Source organism: Dioscorea cayenensis, chromosome 19 (assembly GCF_009730915.1).
Source record: "Dioscorea cayenensis subsp. rotundata cultivar TDr96_F1 chromosome 19, TDr96_F1_v2_PseudoChromosome.rev07_lg8_w22 25.fasta, whole genome shotgun sequence".
NCBI classification, from domain to species: Eukaryota; Viridiplantae; Streptophyta; class Magnoliopsida; order Dioscoreales; family Dioscoreaceae; genus Dioscorea; species Dioscorea cayenensis.
In genome coordinates this window covers 10,218,769-10,241,151 of record NC_052489.1, presented here as the reverse complement: position 1 = coordinate 10,241,151, position 22,383 = coordinate 10,218,769, and the positions used below count along the sequence as shown (strand labels likewise).

General features: G+C 42.1%; 2 non-coding genes across 2 annotated transcripts; both read right to left on the bottom strand.

Annotated features, from left to right (window-relative positions):
• Nucleotides 1–3,995: 3,995 nt before the first annotated feature.
• Nucleotides 3,996–4,102, bottom strand: LOC120250881. The gene has a single exon (XR_005533213.1). It is a non-coding gene; the product is annotated as a small nucleolar RNA R71 (small nucleolar RNA).
• A 12,278-nt stretch (nt 4,103–16,380) lies between these two features.
• Nucleotides 16,381–16,487, bottom strand: LOC120250754. Its single transcript, XR_005533093.1, has one exon. It is a non-coding gene; the product is annotated as a small nucleolar RNA R71 (small nucleolar RNA).
• Nucleotides 16,488–22,383: the final 5,896 nt, after the last annotated feature.

Below are 22,383 nucleotides of genomic sequence, written 5' to 3'. Positions count from 1 at the left end.
CCGATTTTGGCCCCGATTTCTGCAATCTTTTCTCCATCTTTTCCCCAACTTGAGATAGGGCTTCCGCTAGGGTTTTGATAGGTATTGACTAGGGATTTGGAGAGGTTCTATGGCTCCAACATCGCGCTCCGTTTGGAAGAAGGTTAGTGGGAGAGCTTTCTTCGGCACCGATCCAGCGAGGTGTATCCTAGGCCGGGAGAAGGGACCCTTGGACGAGTATAGGACTCTCCACAAGACCATCACCATGACTATCGAGGGGGTTTTCTATGGATTCTTTGCTTTTACATTTGATTTCATTGATTGTAATTAGCTCCATGGAGAGTTGAACCCCCTAGTGGGTACTTAGGTATTTGTGAACCCTAGGATGTATTCGTTTCATTGAATCTTTTTATTATGCTTTCAATTAATTGATGTTTTATTTGAGTTCCAATCTTGAATGCTTGATTGTATGAATACTCCCTTAGAGTGACATTAGGGTTGAGAGTTCTTGTTGGATACCTTTGTGAGTGAGTGGCACACTACGAGAGTTAGAAAAAGCTAGATTGGAGAGGGTTGAGAGGGTGAGTCGAGATGTAGCGGAGCGTACCTTTTCCTCTCCGGTGTGATTTATTCTACCTCCATTTCCTCAAGTTCTTTGCGGTCACAGTAGAGTGAATGGGCTAAAGGATGACCTTCCGCTGGGGCTTAATTGCAAGTGCAACGGAGTGAAGCGTTGAAGTGATTTTAGCACCTGGGGCTTAATTGAAGCGTTGAAGTGATTTTAGACCAAGATTCTTCGCACACACAATTAGGCACATGATAACACCATAATGTCCATAAGAAAATCACAACAAAAGCATCTAAGAATCATGACACCAACACTTAAATCCTTATTCATGCAAATACTAACTAAAAACTAGAAAAACACTAAATACTTTGGTTGCCTCCCAAGGAGCGCTTGTTTTACATCACTAAGCTTGACGTACCTTGTCTTACCTCACGGGGGTTCATAGATGAAGGTTACCCTCTTACCCATAGCTTAAAAGCATGATGAACAAAGTCTCTTGAAGGTAAAAGGTGAATTATCGGGCTTGGGACCACCTGGCAATAGTGCATCCAATTTGTTTGGTTCACGAGCGTCTCCAACAGCCTTGGAGAATTTCCGGTGGTATCTCCTAGCCCTCTTCATCTTCCGGAGCACCATCTTCAGGGTCCCCCAAGCAGATGCTACTTCTTCAGTCAAACCAAGCATCATAACTTCTTAATTTTCCACCTCTTGGTCAAACAAACCCTCGTACTGGTCCGGATTGAACATTTCCTGCATGTATTCATCAACAATTTCATCAGTAGTGTCTAGAAAATACAAAGCATCATTGAAATAAGAGAATTCTGCATGGCTTCAGCAAGGCGGCATGTGAGCTTGTCATCTCCAACTCTCAATGTTAGCTCCCCGTCGTCCATGTCAATCAATGCCTTGGAAGTCCGCAGGAACAGTCTTCCAAGAATCAAAGGTACATCTCCATCATCATCGATGTCTAGCACTACAAAGTCAACCGGAAAAATATACTTGTCCACCTTGACAAGCATATCTTTGATGATACCCCTCGGATGTCTCACCATTTGATCCGCTAATTGCAAAGTCATCTGAGTGGGTCTAGGCTTGCCCAAGCCTAGCTTCTGAAAGAAGGTGTATGGCATGACGTTGATACTGGCCCCTGAGTCTGCTAATGCTATTTCTTCACCCAAATTGCCAATATTACACAGAATGATGAAGCTTCCTTGGTCATTCTTTTTGTTCAGCATATTGTTTTGCAACACCGCCGAGCAAGAAGCATCTAAGATCACTGAAGAACTCTCCTCCAACTTCCTTTTATCAGTCAACAAGTCCTTCTAGAATTTTGCATACTTAGGCATTTGAGCCAATGCCTCAACAAAAGGAATATTGATGTGGACTTGCTTGAACAAACTCAGGAACTTCTTGTACTATTTATCCCCTTGTTCATTCTTCAATCTAGAGGGATATGGGATTCTTGCCTTGAAAGGTGGGGGTGCCACCTCCTTCTCTTTGCTTGCTCCCTCTTCAACCTCTATAACCTTTGGTGCGTCATCATTGGGCCTCTCACTCGGAAGTCTACCTTCAAACTCATGACTACTTCTCAAAGTGATCACCTTCAAATGCTCTTTAGGATTGGTCTCAATATTACTCAGCAAGCTTCCTTGTGGCCTTTCCGATAGAAACTTCGCAATCTGCCCCACTTGATTTTCAAGATTGTGCAAAGATACGGTGTGGTTGCGAAGTGTAGCCTCGACTGATTGAAATCTTGTATTTGATGATTGCACAAACCTTGTCAAGGCCTTCTCCAAATTGGTCATTCGGGTCTCCAAACCTGAAACTCAGTTTTTCATGTTTGGTGCTTGTTGTTGTTGGAAACCCGGTGGCCCCATGGCCTTTTGTAGACCTTGGTTGTTCCACGAAAAATTGGGATGATTCTTCCAACCAGGATTGTAGGTGTTGCTATATAGATTCCCTTGGTTCCTCATTACATTACCCACAAAATCGACATTCTCAACCAAAGATGCATCACAAATAGAGATCGGGCAATCGAAGGGAGCATGTCCTCCACCACACCCAGTGAAAGTAGTCACAACCACCATTCTATTCGAAGTTAGAAGATCTAACTTCTTACTCAATGATTCCACTTGAGCCGCCAATGAAGTTTATCTATCTCATGGAGCCTGGCCACCTTTTTCTTTTTCCTAGCATTCCATTGGTAGCTATTTAACCCCATTTCTTCAATTAGTTGACGGGCTTCACCGGGGGTCTTGCTACCTAAGGTACCTTCTGCTGTCGCATCCAAGAGTGCATTTATGCTAATATGTTTGTATTTATGTTACTTTCATGCAGATAGGGTTGTGAGGCCGAATATTAGAGAAAGAAGCCAATGTGGATCGTAAATGCAGCATTTGGAGGAAATCTTGAGAATGTTTAAACGAAGACATAAGTCGTGTTCGAAATGCAGGAATGTGTGCCAACCTCCTCGTATTCAAGTTAGCACAATGATTTGGAGGGGCACAATGGTAGTCAAATTTAAGCATTCTGGCTTGTGTATGTATAGCAAAATCTCCACCAACATGTCCGTTATTGAAGAAGCAAAGCGATCTACGATGTAAATGTGTGCTCATTTACATTACCTCAATGAAAGCATTGATTCGGGAGTGTGCCAGGCTGGCACTGTAGCAGGGCATGTAGCAAACACTGTAGTAAAACAATGTAGCAGATACTGTTCACAGCCGGCCGAAGAAGGATGAAAATAGAGAATCCATACGGGCGTGCATTAATTCCACACCCCCGTGTAAAAAATCCACAGGGGCGCCCACACGGTCGTGTGGATTCCCGATTCCAACTTTTTAAAAGCCGATTTCAGCCTAGATTTCAGTATTCTTTTATCTATCTTTTCCCCATCACTTGGAATCCCTAGAAGTCATTGCAATTCTATACGAGTGCAAGGTTGAGAGGTTATTCAATTTCTCCTCCGGGATATGTATAGAGTTAGACATGGTTGACCTTAGATTTGGGACCATGTATTTAAGGATCTCCACGACTCATTATTGCATCAGTTAGAAAGTATAATAGAGGGTTCTTGCACTTGAAATGATTGTCCTAGGCGGAACAATATCCGGGTACCCCATTTATATCAATTGCCTTATCTTCTCTTTTACTTATGCTCTCTTTCTTATTCTTTTACTTTTGTTATTTCACATCTTGTCACACATATCACTTTTCATCTTTACTTAGTTAAGAAACAATTTAAGTGTTTTTATTCCCTACTCCCTGTGGATACGATACCCACTCATCTGGGATTTTATTATTTCGACAAACCCGTGCACTTGCGGGACATACGCAAGGGGCGTTGTCATGAACCAATGGCTGCATTCATTACCTAGAGCATCAACTACTACATGGGAGGAAATGGTAGAAGCTTTCCTTGCCCAATATTGCCCTCACAAAATCTACAAATCTTAGGAATAAAATACCCTTCTTTGTGCAAACGGAATTAGAGTCTCTATTTGAGATGTGGGAGATGTTCAAGGAGCTCCTGCGGAAATGTCCTCAACATGGGTTTCCCGAGTGGATAATTATTAAGACTTTTTACAATGGGTTAATGACAACCCCCATTGCGCATGTCCCGCGAGTGCACGGGTTTGTCGAAGTAATAAATCTAAGATGAGTGGGTATCATATCCATAGAGAGTAGGGAATAAAAACACTTAAATTGTTTCTTAACTAAGCGAAAGGTGAATAATAATTGTGTGACAAGATGTAATGTAACAAAAGTAAAAGAGACAAGAAAAAGAGCACAAGTAAAGGTGAGGTATGGCAATTGATATAAATGGGGTACCCGGATATTGTTCAGCCTAGAACAATCGTTTCAAGTGTAAAACCCTCTATTATGCTTTCTAACTAATGCATTAATGAGTCTTAGAGATCCTTCAATATGTGGTCCCAAATCTAAGGTCAACCATGCCTAAATCTATACATGTCCCGGAGGAGAAATTAAATAATTTCTTAACCTCACACTCATATAGAATTGCAATGAGTTCTAGGAATTCCAAGTGATAAATCCTCTTCGTAGATGTAGACCTAACCCTTTGGTCCAGGCGGAAGGTCCTTAGTCACAATTAAGTCCTAGGTACTAAAATCACTTCAACGCTTCACTCCGTTGCCTCTGTAACTAAGCCCCAGCGGAAGGTCATCCCTTAGCACATTCTCTTTACTATGACTGCAAAGAACTCGAGGAAATGGAGGTAGGATTAATCACACCAGAGGCGAAAGGGGACACTCCGTTATCTCTTGACTCACCCTCTCAACCCTCTCCAATCTAGCTTTGTCTAACTCTCGTGGTGTGTCACTCACTCACAAGGGTTACCAAGGTGAACTCTCAACCCTTGTGTCACTCTAAGGGAGAATTCAATCAATCAAGCATTCAAGATTGGAACTCAGATAAAACATCAATTAATGAAAGCATAATAAAAAGGTATAATGAAACAAATACATCCTAGAATTCACAAATCCAAGTACCCACTAGGGGGTTTAGCTCTCCATGGAGCTAGTTACAATCAATGAAATAGAATGTAAAAACAAGTAATCTATAGAAAACCCCCTTGATAGTCATGACGATGATCTTATAGAGAGTCCTTTACTCGTCCAAGGGTCCCTTTGTCCGGCCTAGGATACACCTTGCCGGATCGGTGCCGAAGAAAGCTCTCCCACTAACCTTCTTCCAAACGGAGCATGATGTCGGAGCCATAGAACCTCTCCTAATCTCTAGCTAATACCTCTCAAAACCCTAGCCACCGCCCTCTCTCAAGTTGGGGAAAAGATGGAGAAAAGAATGCTGAAATCGGGCTGAAATCAGCCTTAAATAGGGCTGAAATTGGGAATCCACACGCCCTTGTGGATTCACCACACGGGCCTGTGGAATTAATGCACGGGCGTGTGGAATTTCCATACGCCCGTGTGGATTCTATGGAAATCATTTTTCTTGGCTGATTGTGAACAGTACCTGCTATAATGATTTGCTACAGTGTTTGCTACATTACCCCTGCTACAGTAGCAGCCCGAAATACTCCCGAATCCATGTTCTCATCGAGGTAACATAAACGGACACAAGTTTACGTTGTAAATTGCTTTGCTTCTTCAATAAATGACTATATTGGTGGAGATCTTACTATACATGCACAAGTCATAATACTTGAATGTGACTGCCTTTGTGTCCCTCCAAATCATTGTGCTAATTTGAATACGAGGAGGTTCACACAAATTCTCGCATCTTGAACCCGATTTATGTCTTCGTATTTGATCCTTCTCAATATTTCCTCCAAATGGTGCATTCACGATTTACATTGGCTTCTTTCTCTAACATTCAGCTTCACAACCATATATGCATGAAAGTAACATAAATGCACACATATTAGCGCTAAAGCCTGATAAAAGTAATGCGCATGATAAGGAAAGAACACTTTGCATTCTTATCACACAAGCACTTATCAAACTCCCCCACACTTAAGCTTTTGGTTGTCCTCAAGCAAAAATTAAAACATTAAGGCATAGATGAAGGAAATATTGGAAGTTCTTGGCCTTAGGTTCACCAAAGCACTTAAAGATAGCATTCTATAAGTAAGGGAAGTTTCAACATTAAACACGAAAAATCAATGCTCTAGCCAAAGACTTGAATAAAAAAGGACAACAAACCCGAAATCGTGTAATTGTGTGTAAACTCACTCAAATCAACCCAAGATATACTCCTCAAAGTTCTATGTAAAAAGGGACTTATTTATTTACAAAAAAGTAATGAAAATTCGAAAAGATGGTAGTAGCTTCACACATCCTCTAAGGTAGCCCTTTCCAAAGTGGCCGCTAAGGTGGCTTTACACTTTCGAGGTGGCAGCTCTTTCTACCAGGGTGGAATCTTTCTCTCATCACATGAGATAGCTCTTTCTCTCATTAGGGCATAACTAGTGTCCGACTTATGAGAGTAGCTTCATACTCCATAGGTGGTAGTTCTTTCCACCCAACAAACACAACTAAACAATGAAACTATTTTGTTCTTTATTTTCCTTTTGCCATTTTTTTTTTCAAAATTAACAAAAGACACAACTATAACTAGTCCCTTTAACATCAAACTTGAGTTTCTAAAAGAGTTTAAAGAGTGAGTAGTGCAACAAGTGTGAATTGGGCAAAACTTCGTAGAAATTCAAGTAAAAACTATAGCATGAGAACATTCAGTGTTAAAAATTCTCCTAAACTCAAGAATACAATCATTCTAACTAAAGTGAACCGCCATTGACTATGTAAGCATGTATAACAATCAAACTAAAATAAAAGATATGTGCAGTATGAAACTCTCCCCCACAATTAAGTTGTACATTGTCCCCAATGTACCTATGCAAGCTCACTCATAATATATATCAATCAAAAACATATGTGTGGGAGAAGCAATCAAAACAATACTCTGCTGACTCCTAGTGTTAGATTTGATGGAGCTAAATCCTTGGCACTGATGTTCCAACGGGTTGTGAAGCATACACGGCCAAATGCCTAAGCACCTTACCGTGCCCATGACAAGCTCACAATTCCCATACTGACAAGACCATCTACACGTATACACAAGGGGGTTCAGTGAAGCTCAATAAAAATAAAAACAGCTTGAGTAAATAAAAGATAAGGTAATGAATATAACTCGAGACAATCATAATGAAAATAAGCTTAGAAGGAAAGTCCTTTCTGAGTATACAAGTCTAAAATAACATGCGAAAGTAAAGAAATAAAAAATTGAAGTCAAGTGTCAGTGTCATCAACTGTCGGCTCTGCCACTGATGCTGGTGCTAGTGGTGATGGTGATGCTGCAGGAGCTTGAGGAGTCTGTGGTCGAAGAACAAATGATGAGGCAACGTCTCGCTCAAGAATCTACTATAGCATATTAAAACATGCCATGAACTCTGTGTACTGAGCAGCCTGTGTCACCCGGACTTTCGAGCCCTCAAAACAATTATAGGCTCGAGATAGTGAAAACATGCGCACCGGGGGAGGATCCTGTGCTGCATGAGGTACCTCAGTCCCCATCTGTGTTGGCTGAGGCTCAGGATCAGGCTGAGAAGCCTCGGCATCATTGTTATCCCCCTCTGCTACCTCGGGGGTAGGTGTAATCAATGCATAAACTCTGGACTAGACCCTGCGAACCATCCCCATAAATCTTATTGTCTCTATGCCCAGGGGAGCGGGTACAGCCGTTTTCTCATCCCCTCGGATCGCTTCATGTAGACCCATATCGACGATTAGCCTCATAATGTAGGGACCAGAGAATAGGGCACCAATCCTGGCATACTATCCCTGATGTTGAAGATACTCTGCTAGAATATGTCCCATATGTATTGGTGTGCTCTGTACCATCGAATATAAGTATAATAGCTCCTGTCGGCTAAGCAGACCAGTACTATCGCCATGCTCATTCATTTACATGCTCAGAATGCCGTGAATGTATTTGTAGCTCAGTCTGGAGAGACAGGTGGCCTTAGAAACCCCGGGCTCATACTGCCCCTGTCCACCCAATGCACTGTAGGCACGCTGCGGCGTCAAACACCCGGGATTATCCGTGGGCAATTGCTCATACTCCTTTGTCTCTGTGTATTCTACATCATATAGCTCCATCAAGATAGAAAATTGAGTCATACTCAAGCTATGATACTATCCGAGGGCTCGAAACTGTATAGCACCGATACTATCAAAAGTAGAAAACGAGCGATCAAACTCGAATGATGCTAGGACCTCGAGCAACAATGTGCGGATGGCGGGGTCTCTAATCGACAATAACCGGCCCCAGCTGTCAACCGCCAGCATGTCTTTTATCTCCTCCACCAATGCGCCTGTTATCTGAATCTCCTGCAAAGCATCGATGTTGGAAAATGCGTCTGGCCAAATCGTAGCCTGACAACCTCTCAAAGCGAGCCTGATGCTCAGGAATCATGAAATCCATGTTGTCGGGCTCAGGACATGGCTCTCGGGGCCGCTTACCATCTTGCTTCTTTGACCGGGGGGCCATAACTACAAGAATTACAAAAGAAATCATTCAAATTTCCTCAAAAGAATAATGCTGCAGAAATCCACACAGTCGTGTGGAATTTCCAAACACTTGCCGATCCACGGGGCGTGAAAACCGCATGGCCGTGCCTCAAAAATCCAAGAAGACACCATTTAATTGTTTCTAACTTCGTTCTAAGCATGCAATACCCCTTTAATTGTAGAAATGAACCAACAGAAACCAGTTTCATCGATTAAAATCAACAATTGATGATGAAAACAAGAAATAGGGCTTACTGATGAGTTAAATTTGAAAACATTGATTCAACCAGAAAACCAAGTGAAAATCCCTCCGAATAGGTAGCATGAAGTCGGGAAAGAATGCAGATGTGCTCTCAGATGAATGAGGAGTGTGAAAATTAAGAGAAATGACAAGACTTTAAAAAGAACTCATGCCTCTTGACGTTCAATTCATCCACACGGGCATGCGGAAATTACCCACGCCCGTGCGCCTCAAAAGGAGAGAGCCACAGGCAGACGCACACCCTTGTGCACTCTCAGGAAAACACTCCTTTGTCTTTGAATGCAACCACACACGCGTGTGGAAGATATCCACGCCCGTGCGCCCGATTCTCAGGGGTAGACGAACGTGCCCTGTGTCTTCTCTGTACAACCGAGAAAAATCAATAAGTGTTTCGCACGCCCGTACGAAAATTCCGCACGGGCGTGGACATTCATGGGTCCAACTCATAGGGGCAAGGGCACGCCCTATGTCTTCTCGGGATGGAGGAGAGATCTTTTGGAGAGATCCACATGGACGTGCGGGAAGTATCCATGCATGTGCGTTTGTCACAAGTTTGCCCACAGGGGTGAGTCTACATCCTTGTGTGCTGTCAGGATAAATTGTGAAGTCTCTACAAGAAAATACACGCCCATGCAGAAATTACCCACAAGCGTGTGGAAGTCACAAGGTCACTAACAGGGGTGCGTCCACGCACCTGTGTCTTGTCAGGACGAGATCGCAATGGAAATCCACAGGCGTGCTGAATTTTCTCACACCCGTACATTTTCCCTAGATGCCTTAGAAAACTTTGCAGGCTCTGCACAAAATTTCTGAACATGTATACACACTTAGAGCCTGCTCTACTATGAAAAATACCAGTGAAAAACATAAGAAACTAGCTCGAGTAACCAAAACATCGCCAAATCCACATGAAAAACATGATGACATTAAGGGTCCATAATAAAATCACTACAAAAGCAACTAAAAATTAAGTCACCAACACTCAAAACTTTAATCATATAAACACTATGCTAACAACTAAGAAAATAGTAAACACTTGGGTTGCCTCCCAAGAAGCTCTTGTTTAACGTCACTAAGCGTGACGTACCTTACCTTACCTCACGGGGGTTCATAGATGAAGGTTACCCTCTTACCTATAGATGTGGGTATGCTTCAGACTGATTTGGCTTAGGTTCATGCTATATAGGTGGCGAACTACACAGAGATGATGGCGTGTCTCAACATTTTACAGCAGTTGCTCAAGCGAGATGCGACCTCTCCCTTATTGATAAAACCCGAGATCCACCGACTCCTCCAATATCACCAGCACATACAGCAGCACCGCCATCACCACCAATAGCACCAGTAGCATCACTAGTAGCAATAATGGAACCAGCAGTTGACAACAATGCTTTAGGCGTCTTTGCCTTTCTATGTTTTTATGTTTTCATATTTTATTTCTGCATTTTATTTTGGACTTGTAATACTCAGAAAGGATCTTCCTTCTGAGTTTAACTTTTATTTTTAGTTGTCTCTTATTGTATTTCATTTATATATCTTTATAGACTCGATTTTATTTTGTTTTTGTTAAGCTTCACTGAACCCTCATGTATATGCGTGCAGATGGTCTTGTAAGTCTGGAAAGTGAGGAATAGTCATGGACACGGTCAATGAGGTATTCACATGGCCGTGTGAGCTTCACAACACATTGGAACTCAACTCTCAATGAAATTAGTTCCATCAAACATACCATTAGGAGTTCAGGGGAGTTGACACACCACTTGTGAGTGTGTGCCGTAATTACACAGGTTGTTGATGTAGTAAAGTACCCCGGTGAGTGGGTAGTCATATCCATAGGGAATAGTGCTCAGAAACACAAGTGTTGCTATTTAACTATAGTGAAAACAATTGGAAAGATGTGCGAATAATATCAATGTAAATAAAAATAAAGAAAAGAAGAAAGAGACACAATAGTCATAAGAAGAGGCAATCGATAGAAAATGGGGCACCCGGACATTGATCACCTTAGGACTATTGTTTCAAGTACAAGATTCCTCATTATTCTTCCTAACTAATGTCTAATGAGTCATGGAAATCCTAAGCCACATGGTCCCAAACCTAAGGTCAACCATGACTAACCCTCACACCATCACCCGACGGAAAAGGATACTCTTGACATATCACACTGTATGGGATTGCATGAATGATAAGTGCTTGTGCAATATGAATGCAAAGCGTTCTTTCCTTATGTTGAGCATTACTTTTCTCGGGTTTTTAGACTAATATGTGTGTTTTTATGTTACTTTTATGCAGGTTGGGTTGTGAAACCAATTATGACGGAAAAAAGCCAATGTGGATCACAATGCACCAATTTTGGAGGAAATCTTGCTAAAGTTCAAATGCGAAGATATGAGTCAGGTGCGAGATGCTAGAGTTTGTGCCAACCTCCCTCGTATTTGAGTTAGCACAACCATTTGGAGGGGCACAAGGGCAGTCACACTCAAGCATTCCGACTTATGCACATAGAACAAGATCTCCATCAACTTATCCTTCATTGAAGAAGCAAAGTGATCCACGGCATAAACATGTGCCCGTTTATGTTACCTCGATGAAAAGTGGATTCGGGAGTATTTTTGGCAGAGTACTGTAGCAGGTTCTGTGGTATAAACATGTGAATTCAGAGAATCCACACGGGCGTGTGGAAATTATACACGCCCTTGTGGAAATTCCACATGGGCGTGTGTAAAATCCACTAGCCCGTGTGGTCGCCCGATTCCAGCCATATTTAAAGCCGATTCAGCCCCAATTTCAGCATTCTTTTCTCCATCTTTTCCCCAACTTGAGAGAGGGCTTCGGCTAGGTTTTTGAGGGGTATTGGCTAGGGTTTTAGAGAGGTTCTACGGCTTCGACATCGCGCGTCGTTTGGAAGAAGGTTATTGGGAGAGCTTTCATCGGCGCCGATCCGGCGAGTTGTATCCTAGGCCGGACAAAGGATCCCTTGCGACGAGTAGAGGACTCTCCACAAGACCATCAACATGACCATCGAGGGGGTTCTTCTATGGATTCATTGCTTTTACATTCTATTTCTTTGATTGTATTTAGCTCCATGGAGAGCTAAACCCCTAGTGGGTACTTGGTTATTTGTAAACCCTATGATGTATTCATTTCATTGAATCTCTTTATTATGCTTTCAGTTAATTGATGTTTATTGTGAGTTCCAACCTTCAATGCTTGATTGTATGAACATTTCCCCTAGAGTGACACTAAGGTTGAGAGTTCTTGTTGGTAACCTTGTGAGCGAGTGACACACCACGAGTGTTAGACAAAGCTAGATTGGAGAGGGTTGAGAGGGTGAGTCGAGAGGTACAGGAGGGTCCCCTTTCTCCTCCGACGTGATAGATTCTACCTCCGTTCCTCGAGTTCTTTATGGCCATAATAGAGTGAATGGTCTAAGGGATGACCCTCTACTGGGGCTTAGTTGCGAGTGCAACGGAGTGAAGCGTTGAGGTGATCTTAGTATCTAGGGCTTAATCGTGGTTAGGGACCTTCCACCTGGACCAAATGGTTAAGTCTATAATTAGGAAGAGATTTATCACTTGGAATCCCTAGAGCTCATTGCAACTCTATGCGAGTGTGAGGTGTTGAGATTGTTCGATTTCTCCTCCGGGACATATATAGAGTTAGGCATAGTTGTCCTTAGATTTGGGACTATGTAATGAAGGATTTCCACAACTCACTATTGCATTGACTAGGAAGCATAATAGAAGGTTCTTGCACTTGAAGCGATCATCCTAGGCGGAGCATTATCCGAGTACCACATCTTTATTGATTGCCTTACCTTCTCCTTTACTCGTGCTCTCTTACTTGTTGATTTTACTTTTGAGAATTGAATCATTGTCACACTTATCACTATTGATTTTTCACATAGCTAAGAAGTGGATTAAATGTTTTTATTCCTTACTCCCTGTGGATTCGATACCCGCTCATTCGGGATTATTACTTCGACAAACCCGTGCACTTGCGGGATATACGCAAGGGGACCTTGTCAATGAAGATTTGCAGACTCCAAGTGATAAATCCTATTCCCTAATATAGATCTAACCTTTTGGTCTAGGCGAAAGACCCCTAGTCACAATTAAGCCTCAGCACTAAGGATTACTTCAATGCTTCACTTTGTTGCTTGCGCAACTAAGCCCCAGTGGAGTTTGTCTCTTAGCGCTTCAATCTACTATGCCCGCAAAAGAACTCTTGGAAAGTGGAGGTAGGATAAATCACATCAGAAGGGAAAGGGGACATTTCAGTACCTCTCTTCTCACCTTCTCGATCCTCTCTAACCTTGCCTTGTCTGACCCTCATGGTGTATGACTCATCCACAAGGATTACCAAGATAGGTTCTCAACCCTAGTGTCACTCTTAAGGGAAAATAAATGCAATAATCATTCAAGGTTGGAACTCAATTAAAACATCAATTAAAGAAGCAAAACAAGAGTCAAAGAAACAAAATCATCTTAGGGTTTACAAGTCCAAGCACCCACTAGGGGTGTAGCTCTCCATGGAGCAAGATACAATGAACAACAAAATCTAAAGTGAAAGCATGCTATCCATAGATAAAATCCCTTATAATCTATATTGATGGTCTTGTGGAGCTACCTCGTTTTCTCCAAGGGTCTCCTCGTCAAGTATAGAGCACACCTCACCGAATCGATGCTGATGAAAGCTCCCCCAATAACTCTTTTCTGAAGGAACATAATGTCAAAGGCCATAAAACCACTTCCAAGACCTAACCAAAACCTAGCCATGAGTACCTCCAAAGATAAAGAAAAGATGAGAAAAGGATCATAAGAGAGTCTCCAAAAAGGCATCAAATTGCGATGTATATAAGGGCTGGAATCGGGCATCGACACGGGCGTGTCGAATTTCCACATGGCCGTGTTGATTTGCAGACTTGAGTTTTTTTGTGTGCTATGAACAATAATCGTTACAGTGATTTGCTACAATAAACTGATACAATACTTCACCAGAATGCTCCCGAATCCACTCTTTTCATCGAGGCCACATGAATGGGCACACATCCATGCGGTACATCGCTTCGTGTCTTCAATGAAACCACATCGATAAAGCTCTTGTTAATGTTACACAAGTCAGAACACATGAGTGTGACTGACTTTGTGCCCCTCCACTTTATATATTCCCATGAGCACAATGGAGGTTGGCACACACTCACATGTCTTTGAGCACAACTTGTGTCTTCACGTTTGTTCGATCCAAGGGTTTCATCACAATCATGTCCATGATCTACTTTTGCTTTCTTTCTTCCACAATTGTCAGCACAACCCTAAATGCACAAAATAACACAAATATACATGCATAAGACAGAAAAGTAATGTTCAATATAAGAAAAGAATATTTCATACTACTAATGCACAACACTTCTCAGGAGTATTGTTTTAATTTCCCATCTTCACACATGTTTTTGATTGTTATACATCTTTAGTGTGCTTGTAATATACATCTTATGTTTGGGGAGAGTTCACATTACACATTTTGTATAATCATGCTGACAACGCCCTTTTGCGCGTGTACCATAAGTACACAAGTTTGTCAAAGTAATAATACCCTGGTGAGTGGGTACTCCTATCCACAGGGAATAGTGATTAGAAACACAAGAATTTCTATTTAACTAAAATGAAATTGAATCGATAATGGTCTGAACAAAATCAATGAAAATGAAAATAAAGAAAGAAGAAGGAAGAGAGACTCTATAAAAATGAATGAGTGGAAAGGCAATCGATAGAAAGTGGGGCACTGATAAGTATTTGTCCACCAAGAATATCAAGTATTCTATTCTTACTATGAGCATTACTTTTATCAGATTTTATCGCTAATGCATATGTTTTAGTGTTCTTTCATGCATATAATGTTGTGGAGCCAAATATAGAAAAAAGAAACCAAAGTAGATTGCGAATGTATTATGTTGATAGAATCTTAAAGTGAACACATGAGAAGACACAAGTTGTAATTGAAGATACGTAAATATGTACCAACCTCCATGCGCTCAAGTAATTACGTGGTTTAGAGAGGCACAAAGGCAGTCACATTTGCGTATTCCAACTTGTGCAATGTTAGCAAGATCTTCACCAATATGGCATTTTATTGAAGAAGCGATGCGATCTATGGCATAGACGTGTGCGCGTTTATGTTGCCTCGATGAAAAGTGTGCATTCGGGAGTATTTTGGTAGCGGAGCGTCCCCTTTCCCCTTCGATGTGATTTATTCTACCTCTATTTCCTCATGTTCTTTGCGGTCATAGTAGAGTGAATGGGCTAAAGGATGACCTTCTGCTAGGGCTTAGTTGTGGCTAGGGGCCTTCCACGTGGACCAAAGGGTTAGGTCTACATCTAGGAAGAGGATTTATCACTTGAAATTCTTAGAACTCATTGTAATTCTATACGAGTGTGAGGTTGAGAGGTTATTCAATTTCTCCTCCTGGACATGTATAGAGTTAGGCATGGTTGACCTTAGATTTGGGACCATGTATTTCAGGATCTCCACGACTCATAATTGCATCAGTTGGGAAGTATAATAGAGGGTTCTTGCACTTGAAATGATTGTCTTAGGTCGAACAATATCTGGGTACCCCATTTATATCGATTGCCTTACCTTCTCCTTTACTTGTGCTCTCTTTCTTGTTCTTTTACTTTTGTTATTTCACATCTTGTCACACATATCACTATTCATCTTTCAATTAGTTAAGAAACAATTTAAATTTTTTATTCCCTACTCCCTGTGGATACGATATCCCACTCATCTGGGATTTTATTACTTCGACAAACCCGTGCACTTGCGGGACATATGCAAGGAGTGTTGTTAAGTTTTTGGTGTCGTTGCCGGAGAGTAGGCGTTTAGAGATATTTTGTATTTTGTTTTCTTAGCAATTCATTCATTCATTCTAGTTCATTTCTTCTTATTCTATCATCGTTCTGATTTTCTTTTTCTTTCTTTTTGGTGCAGCTCCAAGTTATGACCTGAGAGGACACCTTAATATTGATTGAAGGAGATCCCGAGCTTGAACATCCACTTAGAAGAAAAAGGAAAGAACCTGTGCGAGAACCGTCTAATCTAGCTGATTTGGAAGTAGAAGAATCTGAAAATATGGCAGAATAGAATAAGCAACAGTGGACATTGTCCGATTATGCCAAACCTTCAGTATTGGGGGCACAATCGAGTATTGTGCATCCCCCGATTATAGCTTAGAACTTCGAGCTAAAGTCGGCATTCATCCACATGTTGCAGCATCTGTACAGTTCAATGGTTTGGCCGGTGAGGACCCAAACCGTCATATAGAGAACTTTCTCGAGGTGTGTGATATGCTTAAGATAAACGGGGTGACGGATGATGCCATCAAGTTGAAAGCCTTCCCATTTTTCTTAAAGGGGAGAGTGAAGCTGTGGCTAGACTCATTACCTAGAGCATCAATTACCACATGGGAGGAGATGGTAGAAGCTATTGTGGCGTATTATTTCCCTTTCAGAAAATCTGCAAAGCTTAGGAATGAGATCTCATCCTTTGTACAGTCAAAATTGGAGTCTCTATTTAAGACATGGGAAAGGTTCAAAAAGCTCCTAAGAAAGTGCCCACAACACAGATTCCCAGAGTAGATGATTGTTCAGACCTTTTACAACAGGTTGAATCCGAGTACAAGGAAACTTTTGGATGTGGCAGTAGGAGGTACCTTAGGTAGCAAGACCCCCGCTGAGGCCCATCAACTAATTGACGAAATGGGGTTAAATAGCTTCCAATGGAATGCTAGGGAGAAGAAAAAGGTGACCGGGCTCCATGAGATAGATGTGGCAGCTCAAGTGGAATCATTGAGTAAGAAGTTAGATCTTCTAACTTTGAATGGAGTGGCAGTCATGACTACTTGCACCGGGTGTGGAGGAGGACATGCTCTCTCCAATTGCCCGATCTCTACTGGTGATGCATCTTTGGTTAAGAATGTCGATTTTGTGGGTAATACAATGAGGAACCAAGGGGATCCATATAGCAACACCTACAATCCGAGTTGGAAGAATTATCCCAATTTTTTGTGGAGCAATCAAGGTCCACAAAAGGCCATGAGGCCACCGGGTTTCCAACAACAACAAGCCCCAAACATGGAAAACCGAGTTCCAGGTTTGGAGACCCGAATAACTGATTTGGAGAAGGCCTTAACTAGGTTTGTGCAATCGATAGATACAAGGTTTCAATCAGTCGAGGCTACACTTCGCAACCACACCGCCTCTTTGTACAATCTTGAAAATCAAGTGGGGCAGATTGTGAAGTCTCTATCGGAAAAGCCACAAGGAAGCTTGCCGAGTAATATCGAGACCAATCCTAGAGAGCATGTGAAGGCGATCACTTTGAGAAGTGGTTGTGAGGTTGAAAGTAGGCTTCCAAGTGAGAAGCCCAATGAACATGCACCCGAGGTCATAGAGGTTGAAGAGGGAACAAGCAAAGAGAAGGAGGTGAGACCTTTCAAGCCAAAAATCCCTTATCCCTCTAGGTTGAAGAATGACCAAGGGGATGAACAGTACATGAACTTCATGAGTTTGTTCAAGCAACTCCACATCAATATTCCTTTTATTGAGGCATTGGCTCAAATGCCTAAATATGCAAATTTCTTAAAGGACTTGTTGATTAACAAGAGGAAGTTGGAGGAGAGTGCTTCAGTGATCTTAGATGCGTCTTGCTAGGTGGTGTTGCAAAAGAACATGTCGAACAAGAAGAAAGACCTGGGAAGCTTCATCATTCAGTGTAATATTGGAAATTTGGATGAAGAAATGGCATTGATGAACTCACGGCCAGTATCAACGTCATGCCATACACCTTCTTTCAGAAGCTAGGCTTAGGTGAACCTACACCCACTCGGATGACTTTGCAATTGGTGGATTGAATGGTGAGACATCCAAGGGGTATCATTGAAGACGTGCTTGTCAAGGTAGACAAGTATATTTTTCTGGTTGACTTTGTAGTGCTAGACATCGATGAGGATACGGATGTACCTTTGATACTTGGGAGACCGTTCTTGCGGACTTCCAAGCCATTGATTGACATGGATGGTGGGAACTTAACATTGAGAGTTGGAGATGAGAAGCTCACATACCGCCTTGCTAAACCATGCTGCATTCTCTTGATTTTGATGATGCTTTGTATTTTCTAGACACTACTGATGAGATTGTTGATGAATACATACAGGAAATGTTCAATCCGGATCTGTACAATGGTTTGTTCAACCAAGAGATGGAAAATGAAGAAGTTATGATACTTGGTTTGACTGAAGAAGTACCATCTACTTTGGGGATCCTGAAGAAGGTGCTCCGGAAGATGAAGAGGGCAAGGAGACACCACCGGAAATGCTCCAAGCCCGATAACTCCCCCTCTACCTTCAAGAGGCTTTGCTCTTCATGATTTCAAGCTATGGGTAAGAGGGTAACTTTTATCTATGAACCCCCATGAGGTAAGACAAGGTATGTCAAGCTTAGTGATGTAAAACAAGCGCTTCTTCGGAGGTAACCCAAGTGTTTACTATTTTCTTAGTCAGTAGGTTAGTGTTTTCATGAATAAACTGTTGAGTGTTGGTGTCTTGATTATTAGATGCTTTTGCTGTCATCGTGTGTTTTCATGTGGATTTGGTGAAGTTTTAGTCGCTTGAGCTATTTTTCTTGTTTTTCACTGGTATAGTTTGAATAATAGGGCAGGCTTTGTGTGTGTAAACATGTTCAAGAATTTTCTGCAGAACCTGTAGAGTTTTTAGGGCATCACGAGAAAAAGTACGGGCGTGTGAAATTTCCGTACGGCTGTGGATTTGTACTGCAAGCTCATCCAGAGAAGACATAGGGGCGTAGACACGCCCCTGTGAGCGACCTTGTGATGGTCCACGCCCATGGGTAATTTCTACACGGGCATGCATTTTCCTGCAGACACTTAGCAAATTATCCCGAGAGCACACAAGGGCGTGGACTCGCCCCTTTGGGCGAACCTGTGACAAACGCACCGACGTGTGTATTTTTCGCATGCCCGTGTGGATCTCTACAGAAGAGCTCTCTTCATCCTGAGAAAACATAGGGGCTTGCGCTTGCCCCTATGAGTTAGGCCTGTGAATGTCCACGCTCGTGTGGAATTTCCGCACGGGGTGTGTGGAACACTTAGTGATTTTTCTCGGTTATACAGAGAAGCCAAAGGGTTGTGCGGTTGCCCCTGTGGGTCGGCACACGGGCGTGGGTATTTTCTACAAGCCCATGTGGTTGCATTCATAGGCAGTGAGGGATTTCCGGAGAGCACACAAGGGCGTGCACCTGCCCCTCTAAAGCTTTCCTGTGGAGGCGCACGGGCATGGGCAATTTCTGCACGCCCGTGTGGATGCGCAAAATCCCAAGAGACGCGAGTTTTCCTTTAAAATTTTTGTGAACTCTTTTCTTCTTCATCTCCAATCACCCTAAAACCACTCCTGATCAACTTCCCGGCCCCTCACCGTTGTTTTGGAGGATTTTTCTTCACATTCCACGCCGATTTTCGAAGTGCTAACATCTATTTCATCGGTAAACCATTTTATCCTTTTTTCTTTGCCAATTCTTGTTTTTAGTGAATTAAAAAGTCTTGAATTGCACGTATTTTCACTTTATAATGTTTTATACATGTCTGGACAGCGTTTAACAGTGGTTTTGAGTTGTATTTTTGGAGGATTATTGTGCAACAGTGTGGTTTTCACGCCCCGCAAATCCACAAGGGCGTGGATAATTTCCAGTGGCGCCTGTGGAATTCTACAGGATGTTTTTCTGATCCTTGTTGATTGTTTTGTCTTCTAATTTACAGATATGGCATCTTGAATGAGGACGCATGAAGTTAAGGATCTCTGAGATACCCTGCGTGAGCCAATACACATGGAATTCTCGAATCCCGAACAGCAGGCTCGATTTGAGAGATTATCAGTGTTCAGTTTTGGTTAGACTCGCTTTGTAGGTTTGCAAGTGCTGAGAGATATTCAGTGGGGTGACGAGCTAGCTGATGAGATTGATGAGGTGCTAGCAGTGGGGAGCTGGAGGAGGTTTTTGACGATCCGTGAGCCAGCTTTCCGTGCGGTGACACTAGAGGTGTTGGCATCTTTCGAGTTTAATCATCCGTATGGGAGAGTTGACGCCGTGGATGCTATACAGTTCTGAGCATTCGGACATCCATTCTATATTAGTGTCACCGAGTTCTCGGTTCATATGGGCCTATACAACGGAACATACACAGGTACTGGGTTTTGTGTGGACATGGACAATATGAACCGGGAGTGTCTAAGGCTCCCAGCCTATCCCGGTTGAGCTACAGGTATTTGCACTTGGACCTCAGCAGGTCTGTGTCAGGTCGAGGTGACAACATAGCTGTTTTGAGAAGGCAGGACTTACTTTATCTATACTCTATTGTCCATAATGTGCCAATTCATTTAGGGCACATAGTGGCAGATGTTTTGAGGCACCAGGGCCAGTTTGCGAGAGTGGGATTATTATTTGCTAGTCCTTATGTCGCGAAACTCATCTTGGGGATGGGCTTGATGGACGCTATATGTGGTGCTGAGAGGATAGTCATGGTTGTTCCTCTATGATTTGATACAATCACGATGATGGGGTTGGTACACAGATGTGGGCCTGGGACATATATTATAGTTGCGTCCATCCTAGAGACCGCTGGTAGCGGAATGGATGTAGCAGAGGGTCCCGGATAGATTCTTGGGCCTCAGTTTGCACAGACAGGGACTAGAGCACCCCTTGCAGCAAAGGAGATATTCTAGCAATCAGTACTTATTTTTAGTACTCCTCGAGATCAGGATCATATTGGGAGGCTCGAGAGTGTTGTGGGTGAGCTTTGGACCGAGATCACAGAGCTTCAGGCTATATAGAACTCATACTATACTGAGATGTTTGCCCGTTTCGACATGGCACATCGGCTATTGATTGGCAGATCTTTGGCCCCTCTATCATCACCATCACCACTTTCACCGGCATCCTTTGATCTAGCACCACCATTAGCAGGGGAGCAGAGAGCGGACGACACCAACACTTGACTTTGTTGTCATCATTTTTATTACTTTTTGCATTTCATTTTGGACTTGTATACTTAGAAAGGACTTTCTTTCTGAGTTTATTTTTCGTTTTGTTGCCTTGAATTGTATTCATTGGCTTATCTTTGATATATACTCGAGCTGTTTTGTTTTTATTGAGCTTTACTGAACCCCCTCATATATGCGTGCATATGGTCTTGTCATCATGGAAATTGAGAACGAGTAATGGACACGACCAATGGTGCTTCGGCACTTGGCCGTGTGTGCTTCACAACACATTAGAACACCACTCCCAAGGATTTACCTCCATCAAATGCAACACTAGGAGTCAGGGGAGTATTGTTTTGATTGCTTCTCCCACATTTGTACTTGATTGATATATAATATGAGTGAGCTTGCATGTGTACATTGGGGACAATGTACAACTTAAGTGTGGGGGTTGGGGGGGGGGGGAGTTTCATAGTGCACACATCTCTTTTATATTAGTTTTGATTAATATACATGCTCACATAGCGAATGGCGGTTCACCTTAGTTGCAATAAGTGTATTCTTGAGTTTAGGAGAATTTTTAGCATCGAATGTTCTCATGCTCTAGTTTTTGCTTAAATTTCTAGGAATTTTTGCCCGATTGTCACTTGTTGCACTACTCACTCTTTAAACTCTTTTGGAAACTCAAGTTTGATGTTAAAGGGACTAAGTATAGTTGTTTCTTTTAATAAAAACAACAAAAAAAACAAAAAAATGGAAAAATGAAAAGAAATAACAAAATAGTTTTATTGTTTAGTTGTGCTTGTTGGGTGGAAAGAGCTACCACCTATGAAGTATGAAGCTACTCTCATAAGTCTGATACTAGTTATGCCCTAATAAGAGAAAGAGCTATCTCATAGGATGTGTGAAAGCTACCACCCTGGTAGAAAGAGCTACCACCTCAAAAGTGTGAAAGCCACCTTAGCGACCACTTTGGAAAGGTCTACCATAGAGGATGTGTGAAGCTACTACCATCTTTGAAATTCTTGTTACTTTTTGTAGAAAAATAAGTCCCTTTTACTTAGAACTTTGAGGAGTATACCTTGGGTTAACTTGAGTGAGTTCACACACTTAGGCAATTTCGGGTTTGTTGTCCTTTTTTTTCAAGTTTTTAGCTAGAACATTGATTTGTCGTATTTAGTGTTGAAATCTCCCTTACTTGTAGAATGCTCTCTTTGTATGCTTTGGTAACCTAAGGCCAAGTACTTCTAATATTTCCTTCATCTATACTTTAATGTTTTAATTTTTGCTTGAGGGAAAGCAAAAGCATAAGTGTGGGGGAGTTTGATGATGCTTGTGTGACAAGAATATAAATGTGAGATAAGAATACGAAGTGTTCTTTCCTTATGGTGAGCATTACTTTTATCGGGTTTTAACATTAATATGTATGTATTTATGTTACTTTCATGCAGATAGGGTTGTGAGGCCGAATATT